The 13,162-nt window shown below is 39.3% G+C and overlaps 1 protein-coding gene and 1 long non-coding RNA gene across 7 annotated transcripts in view; one reads left to right on the top strand and one right to left on the bottom strand.

The window, feature by feature from the left end:
• Positions 1-13,162, bottom strand: part of MACROD2 (mono-ADP ribosylhydrolase 2) — a 966,393-nt gene that overhangs the window by 880,251 nt on the left and 72,980 nt on the right. The window lies entirely within an intron of this gene.
• Positions 1-13,162, top strand: part of LOC310759894 — a 63,931-nt gene that overhangs the window by 33,427 nt on the left and 17,342 nt on the right. The gene's annotated exons all lie outside the window — the stretch shown is intronic.

Below are 13,162 nucleotides of genomic sequence, written 5' to 3'. Positions count from 1 at the left end.
AATTAAATTTATTAAGTAGCTAAAAAGACATTCTTAGCAAAGCTGAAGGCGGGGAGAGGGGGAGAGTACAGCTTTTAACCTTCAGGAGGAAATTACATCTTAAAATCCTGTATTTAAGTTACACTGACATAGTGACAGAGGGGGATAAAAGTCAGGAAATTCAAAGTTAAAGCTGAATTCCCTTTCCTTAGCCCACATCATTGTCCTTTATCCCTTAACATTTAATTAAAACCTAGTTCTGACCAGTTGGTAATAAGCTGTACAGAAAACTGATTGTGGGAGTTGCTCCACTTCACAGTCTATTGTGTTAGACTTCCTCTCTCTTAAATTCCAAGACTGTCTGTACACCCCCTCTCTGAATGTGAAAAGGGGAAGGAGAGAACCTGGAAGAAACTTTTCTTACCAAATGTCCAAATTAATGGGAAAATATTAGAAAACATGCATCAAACAAAGCATCTTTGTACAAAGGGGAACAAAATTAAGGTTTTCATTAAAATTATGCAAGAATTTTGTTGTTCTTGGGTCTATTTTTGTTTGCAGTTATTAATAGGAAAATGTCTATAACCTTCTCCTTTTAAATAATTGTTTATAGCCTGGTTCCCTACAGAAGCAGAACTCTTTGTGCATATGTTCGGCTATATTACTATAGTTCTACATGTATTATTGCACAGCTCCCATCATAGAGTCTCTTTTTCATCATTACCTCTCAGATCCTGCAATGTTCTTAATGAAGCACAGTTCTGTGGATCGTCACCTCTGCAAAAGGATTCTGGAAACTTTTTGGAATTGCATGGCTTTGAGATGTTGTTGGACTATGACTCTACTCATCCTTCCCAATGCGGCCATGATGGTGGAGTCTAAGGAGGTTGGCATCCAACATCTAGAGACCCCCCGTTTCTCCATATGACACTGTCTGCTTATGCCTTGTTCCCTCATCACTCCTGGGGCACTCATGCCAGGTAATTACAGGGAATTCACAGCCTTCTCCTGCCTCCCATATCCCCATCTAGCACTCCTCACTGCTAAAATGCTTGAGCTTGGAGCCCGCATTCCTGGATGAAATGGAAGACACATAGAGGTGGCCCATTACTATAACCTCCTGATGTGATGTAAAGTAAAGCTAAAGGTACCCCTGACTGTTAGGTCCAGTCGTGGACGACTCTGGAGTTGCGCACTCATCTCGCTCTATAGGCCGAGGTAGCCGGTGTTTGTCCACAGACAGCTTCCAGGTCATGTGGCCAGCATGACTAAGCCACTTCTGGCTAACCAGAGCAGTGCACAGAAACGCCGTTTACCTTCCCGCCAGAGAAGTACCTAATTTATCTACTTGCACTTTTACATGCTTTCATACTGCTAGGTGGGCAGGAGCTGGGACCGAACAACAAGAACTCACCCCATCACGGGGATTTGAACCGCCAACCTTCTGATAGGCAGGCCCTAGGCGCTGTGGTTTAGACCACAGCGCCACCCACGCCCCCCTGGTGTGATGTACTCCCCATTAACTCCCATTACCCCCACACACCCCTGAACATGCAGCCACTGTGCCCATGATATATCAAATTGAGGCTAGCATCTGTTTTGCACTATAGGGTGAGTGAACGGTTTTCTAACCATTGAGAATTGTGAGCCTTCACGTAAAGCATGGGAGGTCATCATTTTAGCAGCAAAAACCAAAAACCTGATTCCAAAAGTCTCATTAGCCACTGTTTGAACAAAGATGCTGAGTGGACTTTTGGTCTGATCCAGCAAGGCCCTCTTTATGGTTCTTGGTAGGTAGGTCTCATAGCCTAGTGGAACATCAAGATTTAGTGGTGGTAAACCCATGAATACCCCTTGCTATTAGACAAACCAAAGGGGGCTTCCTGTCTAGAATTTGACCAGAAGTCTGTTTTGTATTATGCCATCTCCTACTACACTGCTAAATTCATGAATAGGAGCTTTCTTCATGATGGAAATAGCAGACATATAGAGCTTGATCCTGATCAAGACCACATATTGGGGAAAGATAAAGCACTCATCTCCCCCTGGCCAGCATTGTCTCAACCCAGATTCAACCTCCTGCACACACTATTTAAAAACAAACAAGCTTTCACACACTTGTTAATTAGGCAACTAATGCCATCTCTCTTTTGGCTCTCACAAAGCCATGCTCACGTGCAGAAGAAACTGTGCTCTAACATCCCATTTGTATCTGGTTTAAAATAAGTTAAAACACAATTGTGTTATCTGCAGAGCTCCAGAGCCAGCTGCCTGACCTATTGCCATGTTAACCAGAAGTCTTTTATTTGCATCCAAGGATTACTGTCTGAGTCACCTTCCCAATATATATATTACTGAAGTCTTTACTCAACCATTGGTAAATACACTATTTCAAAAGCCGATAAAGTATTTGTACTTTGTATTCGTACTTTATATTATGCTAGAAAAACATAATTGTTCTGACAATCTGTTCAAAGTGAGTTCCATCAACATATAAAAAGTAGGTTGTGGCAGCACCTTAACATATGTGAAGTATGTTTGCATTTGCATTCAAGACACGATACATCTATCCTACCCTCACTTGGTTCCAAACTAGGTAAGATTGAACATAGCATTGCCTATCTAGATTCTGAAAGCAGAGCCTTTACAGTGGTAGCCTGATATCTTTGGCAGGCTTTCCCCAAATAAATATATATGATCCCATCTTTGTCAGGGTGGGGTTCTTTTTTCTTTCTTTCTTTTGAAACAGATCTTTAAAATATATTTGTTTCTGCATTTTATTTTGACTATTATGAGGTAGGCTTTAAAGGACTTTTTCTTGCTCCAGCTTTAGTCTTTTATTAGATTTTCTTACCCCCAAATGTGTTGGTTTTTAATTGTGCTTTGTAAGCTGCAAGGGGGTGGGGGCCCTGAAAGGTATAGCTTTTAAATAAATGAAAAAGCTTTCTCTTTTTCAAACCACATGCTAACTAAGCCATTCTTTTTCATTGTCCATTTTCTCCCTTTACCACTCTTGCCACTAGTAGCACATTCAGTCACACAATGTAGAAGCACATTTCCTCAATGGAGTAAGTGTCCAGGACCACATGACACCTCCATTACTCTGGCTGATTTATAGGTCTTACTTTGCTGACACGCCAAACTTTAAACTTAAAGAGTTTCCACTTCTAAGAGACCAGCTGCATATGCTTTCTTCTTCCACCCTTGTCTCGCAAATTATGGACTATTTTATTTACACATATCATTATTTTACATATTCTAAGTTCACCACAGCCATCTGGATTTTAGAGTTAAGTGTGGTTAAGTAATATTCCAATCTTTAGTTCATTATATAACCAAAACTCAATGCATTTCAAAAGGATTCTCAGTGATTACAGGGCTGCTAGTTAATACTTGTATTGCCTGATAGAAAAGGACAAGCAGTGCTAGTGTCAACCCCAAGTGGAATATTTTTATCAATTAAAGGCAACATGATCTGTTCCTGACCACAGCTCAAATTGTGGAAGGGAAAGGCCTTGAATCAAATCCACAAAACCTACCCCAAGACTCCACCCCAAAATTTTGAGAACAATCCTTCCTCTCAAAACAGGGGCTAAGGAAACAATAATAAAAACTAAGGGGGGGCAAGTTCCCTCAGAGGCTACTTCATGCTTGCTTGAGGGACAAACAACACCCAACTGATGAGGCCATGCTATAGTAGTAAACTGATTCTGCAGTCTGGCATTAGCACCTATAGTGGCTACTCACTTTCAGGTTTTAAGCACTATAAACTTGAATCATGAGTAATTTTCTCACCCAACTGAACTGTGATTCAGTTTACAGTGTTCAAAAAAATTAAATAAATTAACTCCCTTGTTTTCCTTGTAATGAAAAGGAAATATATTGCTATGCAAAGGACACTAGCAGTTGTGATCTAAACCTGAATCAAACAGAAAGAAAAGAAAAGCCCTGAAAAGATATAAAAGGTTAGGAAAAGCTATTTTTTAAAGTATTTAGGGCCATTCTATTTTTGAGACAGTGACCGACAAGGAAGGAAATGTATTCTGCTACACTCTGCGCCATTACAAAAGTGGTACCTTCCAGTAAGGGCTTCACATTAGACATATACAAATTTGTATACTAGTATCCAAGTCCAGCAGAGAACTGTTAAAGTTAGTGTTCAACCACTCTGTTTCTTAAAAGTTTTTCTTTACATTGCTAATGAAACTGTGCACACATTTTAACATACTATTGTTGGACACCAACCCAATATCCGAGCAGTGTGACATTCCAGGAGTTCCAGACTCTTACCGAGGGTTCATGTTTCTTTTTGGGAATGAGGCACAGCAGAGACTGTGGTGCCTTTATGATATATGGTTTATTTACACATATATACAACCTGTGATGGAGGGATTCACAGCTTCAACACCCCAAAAGCCGCAGCCTTAGATTCAAACAGAAATCAAACATTGCTCTTAAATGTTGCTCTGATGCTCTCTCCAACTTGCTGCTTTACTTCCAGCTCATATCACTGCAACTCAACTCCAAACTCTGGCTTCGTCCTTCTAATTAACATGAGCTAAGGGAATGGCTCCACCCATTTGCAGTCTCACACAGAGCCTCTTACCTTTGTTTCTATTAATGACCCATCACCTCAACACAGGAAGCTAGCCTGGCTTATATTTTAGCACTTGCTGGATTCAGGGGTTAGAAGGGTCTCATATACATCTTACTTCCTCCACCCTCCCCATTTTTTTAAAAAAACTCTTGTTAAATTTGATAAGAGCTTTCAGGAGCAGCTGCTCCAGAAATCATATCTGGACCATAGACCACCAGTTGGCATCCCTACTCTAGACAGGTGGCCAACCCAAACAAGGACTACAAAACACACAATGCAGATGACTCAGCCACATCTCTTGCTAGTCCCTTGCTATATTCAGTAACTATGTTTAATAATAGCAAGCTAAAAGCAGCAGCAACCACAAATCAGGGTCTCAATGCTATGAAAAAAGAACATCAATCCTGGATTCTGGTCAATACTAACTGGAATCTGGGGAAGGATAAGGGAATGCACACATGCACACACACCAAGACAGTCATGCTGAGGCATGGACTTCTCTGGATAATGAAGTCTCTCTGCTCATGCACAGATAAATAACCTCCCCTTTCTCTGCTGCCCTCTAAAATTTAATCCCAATCTGAGAGCAATAATCCCTCTCCCTTCCAGCTATTTGCCCTCTCACAGATACTGCTTTAGCTGATCATTCTTTAGAACTGTCAGGTAGTTCCAAGCAGTGAATCTCACACTTAAACAACAACAAATTAAAACCTAGTTCTCTTGCAGCTGGAAGAAAGCAGGGGTAATATTAAAATGATGCTATTCAAAATCTGAACATGAGAGCAAGCAGAAGCTAAAACCATTACATCAGGACTGCCATAGTCCATTATCTAAACAGTTCTGTTTTGCAAATAGTTGGAAAGCTCGTTGAGCCACAAAATGAAATTAAATATGCAGAACATGGGTCCTGACATGCTCAATGCAAGACAGTTTTTAGAAAATGTAGATAGATGTAGATACATGTAGATGTAGAGGAACATTTTCCAAGCATAGAAGGTAAAAACACCCAACAGCAGCAGCAACAACAACAACACACTAGTGGGTGGCCTGAAGGACTCCTCCGTGACTGATAGAAAGAGCTTTCCTCCAAGGGGAAAGAATCCAGGAAAGCAAGGAAGGTGATGGGGGCAGGCAGAGAGAAACTAAGGTGGTCAGGTCCTGACAAGGCTGAAGAGAAGTGCTGTAACAGATCCTTAAAACAAAGGATGGAATCCTAGCAGAGGAAAGGAGGAACAAGGAAAACAAAAGGATTCGTCACTGCTTTTGCAGGAACTGCAGCAGCAGATATCCTGCTGTGGAGTACTTTTTTCCCTGGGCTTATATAGTTGAATTCACTTATTCACGTGACCCCACTATATTACAATTTTCCTTGATGGAGAAAACAATTGCATGTGAAGCAGCTTTAAGCCGGGTTGGTCAGGAAGAGACAACAATCATGAGCAAACTAGCACATTAGGTGTAGAAAGTATAATTAACAAAAGGCAACATGGAAGGCAAAAACTCTTATGGAAGGTACAAAATGCAAAGAAGTATTACAGAAAGACAACTGAACATTTTTGCACTGCAGACCTTTGAATCAGGTATGAAGGAACCTTTGGCTCTCTAGATCTTGCTGAACTATAACTCCCATCCTTCCTGGCCATTGAATATACTTGCTGGAGCTGATGGGAATTGCACTTCAGCAAAAACACGGGGGGGGGGGCAACGGTTTCCCCACACCTTCTCTAAATTAATCGAAAGGTATGTCAAAATAAGGTGCATCACTATTCCATCTAATTAGTGAGAGTATGGTAGGAAATGAGATAACTTTCTAAATCAATTATTCAGATATACCTACGACAGTACTGCATATAGATGTTCTTTTGATTTCTAAGGCAACCTACTAAGAAATAGCAGTAGGAAGGCCGTAGCTATACCAGCAGGCACTGCTGCTTTCACAGTTGCTTTCTGGAGTGCCAGGCATATTCAAAGCAAAAATAAACACAGTCTTCAAAGCAGCAGGAATCTCTGACATGTATTGTCACAGTCTGTTACTCAGGGAGACAACTTGGGCTTTGCCAGGTGATCCATTTTTTAAAAATCTTTCCACAGAAAAACAGTTTCATACAATAACTGAATAGTAAAAGTACTCCAGGGGCTTTTCTGTTTCTAAAAATGCACACACAGGGAAGTGATACACAAGATGTCAACTGTGGGTTATTCAGATCCCAAAGAGTAAGTTTACTATATGCTTGGAATTAGCCACAAGACACAACAAGCTCACAAAAAATAAAGCAATAGTTACAAGTTGGTTCTGTGTCTTTTTCTCAAACACAGATTACAGTATGAAATATGACAGGCTATATTTATATCACAATCACACACCCACATACAGTGCAAACAAGAGTAAAAAGTAGTTATCCCTTTAGATATGGTCACACCTAAAGATTAATACTACTTAGGGAATTATAACAATCTGTTCAAGCATTCTACTTTTAAGGCCTGTATGTGTTTTCCAGTATCTAGTATGCTTGGCAGATGTATGTTTATGACTGAACAGGATCCATTACTGCCTTTTGTTTATTTATTTAAGTAAACAGTTTGAAGGTATTGTGGCATGGTCAAATTTTAGGCAATTGTTTTGCAAAACCAAAGCCCAAAGCTTGGCTTCCTTATTTAATTATGTTTTCTGCCAGGAGGGGGACACTAAAATAGTAATTATTTGGTAATAATTAAGGAAGAAGAATAAAGCAGCAGTATTATAAGGGCATTTAATATTGTGAAAGTATCAATCTTTAGAATTTATTATAAAATGCTGATCTAATTAGAAATATAGACAGTGCCAACTTTAATCAGAACAACCTATTCTGTCTAACAGAATCACTGATAATGGCAAGCAGCCTTTGATGTATTAGAAGACAAAATTCTTTGAATACCTGTCTAACTTGTTTGCTTGTTTGCCTAAGAAGAGCACAAGCAACACCAACATTTTGATCAAGGTTTGTAATTTTAGACTGGCCTTGCTAGTCAAGCCAATGGGAAATTTTGTTTTGCTACAGCTGGTTTTATTAGTGGATGGACAACTTTGGTTGTATTATGATGTATCTTAATATTTCATCATGAAATCTGCCTTCATGGTGTTTTAACTCCTAAAGGTGGCCTACGTATGTTCTAAATAAATGCCCTTACAGGGCTGTACCCAACAAAAAAGCTATTTGAATTTTCATCACAGCTACTGATATGTAAACAATAAGTACATATTTTTCTACAATGCAGAAGCTTGCCTCCATTGAGTATTCACTTGACTCTTGTCAGAGATTCCATACATAACCATTTTTTCTACATGGAATTAACATCCTTTCAGTACACCTAGCAACAGCAGGTGGTGAAGGGTGAGAGTTCACATAAGCTCACCTATGTCAATTTTCTATAGCAAATGCAGAAACTGGTATAGAAAAGTGGATCTTTCCATGGAAAATAGATGCAACTCATCTAACATTAAAATTTTTATGCATAGAAAGCAAGATCAGATGCATCCCTCCGTTTGGCAAGTGTTTGGTATTTTGAAAAGCTGCTAGATCCTCTTGATTTTCAAGTGCTAAAATCTCAAAGGTGAAGTTAACACTTGGCTGTTGATTAGAAGCCCTCCTCCAGTTCAGATTTTTTTTAAAATGCAAAAGGTTTGTTTATTCGCCACCATCTTACCTAATGGAAAATAAAGTCCTATTGCCGAGAAACTGTTAGTCATTGAGGATTAATGATCTGAAGACTTTCTCATCCTCTTTCTCTATCAAATCCTCAGCTCTTTGACTTGTTTGGGTATCTTGTAAAGTGTAACCATTTTATTACATACAAGGAGAACTTTTCCCTCAAGGAGCAACTACTCTATGGTCATTTGACATAATAGAATCATGTTTTGTTTTTCCCCAAAACAGTGTTTTGTAGAGAATCAAGACTAGTAGTCTTTGCATACTTGGAAGGTGCCAATTCACAGAAATAAGAGAGAAATGTAAAGATCAAAGAAAGAGTTTTCAGGGGGAGCAGTGGGGAGGGAGGTCTGAGTGATCAAAGAAGTGGTGTGATGCACACTGGAAGTAAAAGGGATCCCATCTCCTCATATTAATTGTCTTGACAGGGGCATGTAAAACATACCCCATGAGTAAAACATAGACGACTGATAAACTGACAAGGGATCCTCAGCTTCACTCTATCCAAGAATCCAGAAACAGGACTGACTAGATCTAAAGATTGGTTTTAAGTTGCTTTCTGTTTTTTGTTTGCTTTCTTTGGCCAATGGAAAATAAATAAAATAATTAAATCAAGATAGACAAGCTATTATGTTCCCACTCCTCTAAGTGTATTGAGAAATCAAAGCATAGATGTTCCAACCTTACTTTAAAATGTAGCTTATGCATGGCTATTTCATGCAAAGATATGAATAGAGATGCATGTTTCAATGTGCACTGTCTGAATGCAATGCAGATAGAGAGCACCCACAGTTAGATGTGCATTCCCACACATATTTGCAACATCCTATTTATATCATAGTTCCCAATTCAGCAGCTGATATAATGCACAGAAAACGTAAACCATTATTCTCTTACAAACAAGCAGTATATAAATTTTGTTAAATAAAATATTGTTATATGGATGCAAACAGAATGCTGATTTGCTTCCCTGACAAAGAAGCTTTTGATTGTAGACACATTTGTTGCATTTACTGTTCCCTGCTCTTTCAAAAGGTTCTTTTCCTAGGCCAGAAGCAGTCCAACACACCTAAATCTCCTAGCCTTTGAAGAACAGGAGAAGCTTCCATGTTAAAGTGGCAGTGTTCCTTTTTCATCAGTGAAAAAGAATGCCAAAGTGCAATCTGAGTAATGGATGCAACAATCCTATGATAGTTCAGACTGGAGGAGTTGCATGCACAGCCATGGCAGTGTTGCAAAACTCTTTCCAGTGGCACACTAAGTGCTCAATCTTGGCTGCCTCACTTGACCTTTAAAAGACTGAAACAGATGTTGCAATACTATCATGTGGCCTTACCTGGCATAAGGCTCTGTACTTCAGAAAGTTTGGTGTCATCTGAAGTAAGAAGAACGATCTCTGATGAGCAAAAAACCCCACCCTATTCTGGATTAATAAGTGTACATAAGTTTGGAGCCGTAGCCCAATAAAACTAAAAAATACACAGGAAGGTGACATGGAAGTAAAACTGTATTGGTGTGGTTTAGTGTTGGGGCATGCGCAGAGTGCCCATCCTAATGCCAGTGGAGTGTGCCAAAATAACAGAGAAACACCCGTTATAGGAAGAGTCAGTTGCTTTACTGACAGTATAATGCAGTTTCAGTTACATACAGTTGTAGATACAGTCTTCCCAGCAGCATAGATTATGCTCTGGCCAAGGGCGGGAGCCAAGAGCAAACTTGCCTTAAATGCAACAGCATTTATACGGAGAGCCAGTGTGCTATTGTGGTTAGAGACCAGGGTTCAAATTCCCACTTGGCCATGAAGCTCACTGGGTGACCTTGGGCCAGTCACTGCCTCTTAGCCCTGCCTAACTCACAGGGTTGTTGTGGGGATCAAATGGGGGGTGGGGAGAGAAGCATGTATGCCACCTTAAGTTCATTGGAGAAAAGGTGGGATATAAATGAAATAAATACCTAAATTGAACCATTAATAAACCTGTAGCTTGTGCTAAGTCATTCTCACATATTTAACAAGCTGCAGGTGCAGGACAAAACACACCCAAATTAAACAGCACATCAAAATTAACCCTTTCTTGTCCTTTTTCTCTGCATGCATAAATCTTTATACATTAACATGTGCTGTAGAGGTTAGAGTGTTGGACTAAGACCTGGGAGAAAGAAGAGTTTGGATCCTCACTTGGGAGAACCATGTACATCACCATGAGCTCCTTTGAAGAAATGTGGAATATAAATAAAATAAATATTCCATTGGTGCAGGGGTAACTTCAACCATTCCAGTACAACCTTTTTTGGGTGGTGATGGTCCAGTACAGGCATCCCCAAACTCGGCCTCCAGATGTTTTGAGACTACAACTCCCATCATCCATAGCTAACAGGACCAGTGGTCAGGGATGATGGGAATTGTAGTCCCAAAACATCTGGCGGGCCGAGTTTGGGGGTGCCTGGTCCAGTACATGGGCATGGTTGAAGTTAGCCTAATTATGTCCATGGTCACTTCATAAATAACTTCCAACATGAAATGTGTGTGGAGTATATTTAGATCCTACCTGATCATGGGTGTCTATACCACCATTAGTTTTGTTATAATAAAGAATGATCTCTGGATTGGATTTCTGATTTGAGATGCGATTGCTGTATCATCATGAATTGAAGAAAGAAGAATGCCGTCAAGTTATGTAAATAAATAATTTGTCTTTTATGAAAACAGATGAAATATTGCTTTTTCACCCTCTATATTCCTTTCTCATGGGTGCATCAAAAGCACTTCTAGACATGATATTTTAACAGCATTAGGCAGGTTCAATTTAACGCCTATTACATATATCATTTTTTTGTTCTTATCCCAACAGGTACAGATTTGACCCTCCAAAATTATAAGAATAAAACCACAGATTTTTCACTAAATTATATGGTACTTTACACCTTATCATGGTTAAGAACTACCTGTAGTATGAAGTAGTAGAAGACTGAGAGAAAGTATCATGAATTTTCTTCAGTGTTGAGGTACATATGACCCCCACCCCATGTCAACATGGTGGAATCATAGCAAACAGGGTTTGACTTTGTTTATTTATTAAACAGTGTATTATAGATAACATACTAGTATCATTTGGATCACAAAAGAAAAATAGTTGTACTACAACTACCAAAGTCTTATAATTAGAAATCCATTTGGCTAATCAAACAACAGTTCTGATTCATACACCAATCTGTCATCAGGGAAATCATTATCTACTAACATTAAATATCAATATGTGTCAATTACAACAACTAACTCCATTTTTTGTGGCAACCAATATCTCCTGCAATGTTCAGTAAACAAAATCCTATCTACAACCCTTTTTGTTACTTTTTAATTGGATAGAGAAATCTGTTGCTTTTTTAGCACACACTGTCCTTACACTACATTATGCAGTGGAACAAGTGATATAACACTTTGTTTTAGTAATAGCCATATCCTCAACCTACACCTTGTTCTGGCAAATAACCCACCTTTCAGCACACAGATGAACAGCAGGCACCTATGGAGTCTAAATAGTAAAGGCAACACAAGGGGAATCTGATGTAGCATTTTCAAAAACCTTTTAGTATTCTGTGGCAGTTGTGACCTGGTAAAATCTAATTATTTCTCTAGGGCCCTTTGGAATTGTTCAAGAAGATTTGTTACAGTTTCTAGCTGATGCATTAAGCACTTGGCTAAGCTTCACAGACTAAGATAGCTGAATGTGCATTCTACATATCTTTTATGAACTTTCCACTGCTACATGTAGAGGTATAACATGCACTACTACAACATGTTGATTTCAGTGGACTAAACTTCAGAGATTTAAAAAAAAATGGGGGAGGAAGGTTTTTGCAGAACAAAGAAATGCCTCAGACAACTACTGAACAATATTCTGCACTGAACTTCCATTAATCCAAAACACAGACATGTAATCTGTCTGCTCCTTTAAGCAAATGTATAATGACACTCTAGAAAAGTACAGGGTTAAATGTTTCCACCTTTTTTATCCCCCAGTTTCTTAGATTCCTAATGATTTCCATAGCCATGGAGCTTTAAATGACTAGATTTCTTGTGAACTTAATTAAGCTTGGCCTTTCTGTCTTCAGATCTCAACAAAAAGTGCAATCAATTAACAAAGGAGATCGGCACACAGTTCTTATGTGCTTACTGTGTGGGACATCTTTGGAAGAAAAGGCTAAGGAGTAAACCCTACACAAATCACAAGTAGAGCCCTTAAGGTGAGAGGGTGGTGTTTTGTATGCCTCCTTCCAGCAACTCCAAGCTGGTGCCAAATGTATTGCTTTCCTTTGGACCACATGAGTGAGGCCGAAACGCAGGTTGTGTCATCTGGGCAGCCCAGGACTTCCATACACAATGGCCTCGATTGCACCCCAGAGAGGTCACTCTGATAGCATCCAGTCTTGTTCTTGAGCACACTGTGCTCTACCACAGAAGTACAGAGATAAAGAAAATGGATCTAATGAAGAAAATGCAACTAAATGCTTGACACAGTCTACAACTAAATGGATTCAGAGGCAACTCATATACTGGAAGGAAACACAGACATTGGGAACCAAACTCCAGTTAATAAACAACTAGTGAAAGACAGCTAAATTGCAATGTAAGATACCAAGCATATTCAAATATCCTTGAGAGATAGCACAAATAAATAAATGAGATAACAGAAATGAGTATCTGCAATGGTTTATCTCCCCCCCCCCCTTCCCTAACACACAATTTGTAATCTGCAGTCTCCTCATTCCAAGGAACAGCACTGGCTTCTAGGGTGTAAGCATATAGTATTGATGCCTGCCACCACCAAAATAAGCTATGCGTAACACTGACACACATCTTATTACCAGGAAATATAATTAAAATTACTGATTCACAATTCTT

Source organism: Podarcis filfolensis (genome assembly GCF_964270895.1).
Source record: "Podarcis filfolensis genome assembly, chromosome: 3".
Lineage (NCBI taxonomy): Eukaryota > Metazoa > Chordata > Lepidosauria > Squamata > Lacertidae > Podarcis > Podarcis filfolensis.
Note: the sequence above shows the minus strand (reverse complement) of the source record. Positions and strands in the feature narration are given on the sequence as shown.